Here is a 1013-nt window from a genome sequence, read left to right on the forward strand (position 1 = left end):
TCAGGTGATCAGGCAGTGATCAGGCAGTGATGCGCCGGTTCTGAAGTTTTCGTTGTGTGCCGTCAGGAGCTGGCATTTTGGGGCGATTTTCGGTTTCCGCGGGCTCGCTTTCTTCTTTGGTTCCATGTTGTATTATAGTTGCATGACCTCAGCTACTTTTTTAATCTATGTTGTGTTATAGTTACATGACTTCAACTACTTTTTTTTTAGTTTTTGTATTATAGTTGCATCACCTAAGCTACTTTTTTTTTTTAGTTTTCATGTCTGATGTTAACATGGTCCGTGGCCGTCTTCAAAATAATTACTGACCACTTTTATGCCACTTAATTCTCTTGTTTCTTTTATTCGTTTATAATGCTAAACTTGTTATCCATAATGCGCCAGCATGACGTCATTTTTTATTTCCTGTATTTGTTGTGTGCAGTTTTGTGTATGATATGCTTTGTTCGTATGTGTATCTGCTAAGCAATGCAGACAGCGCTCGTTTTAAGGAATAAAATTTTTAAAATCAAACAAAAGGCTGGTTTCGTTTTCTTGGCAACGAATTGTCTCAGCCGGAGTGTCGCTTATAAGGTCATCCTGTGACCTCTTCGGCAACATTTTGAGGTGATAATTGCATTACGTCCTTTAGCCGTCGCGGTGGCTCAGTGGTTATGGTGCTCGGCTGCTGACCCGAAAGACGCGGGTTCGATCCCGGCCGCTGCGGTTGAATTTCTTTGGAGGAGAAATTCTAGAGGCCCGTGTACTGTGCGATGTTAGTGCACGTAAAAGAACCCCAGGTGGTCGAAATTTCCGGAGCCCTCCACTACGGCGTCTCTCATAGCCTTAGTCGCTTTGGGACGTTAAACCCCAGTAAACCAAACCAAACTAAGCCAAGCATTACGTCCTTTAGACCTCCCCCTCTCTGCTACTTGGATTCGCCTAGCTTCGCTCAGATAAGGGGTCTTCTGAACTGACGACACATTTTTCGCCCTGTTCAGCGTAGGCACCACGCAGCTCACTTCTGTAAGAAT

The sequence above is a fragment of the Amblyomma mixtum genome, chromosome 1 (genome assembly GCF_055824585.1).
Source record: "Amblyomma mixtum isolate Tamu chromosome 1, ASM5582458v1, whole genome shotgun sequence".
NCBI classification, from domain to species: Eukaryota; Metazoa; Arthropoda; class Arachnida; order Ixodida; family Ixodidae; genus Amblyomma; species Amblyomma mixtum.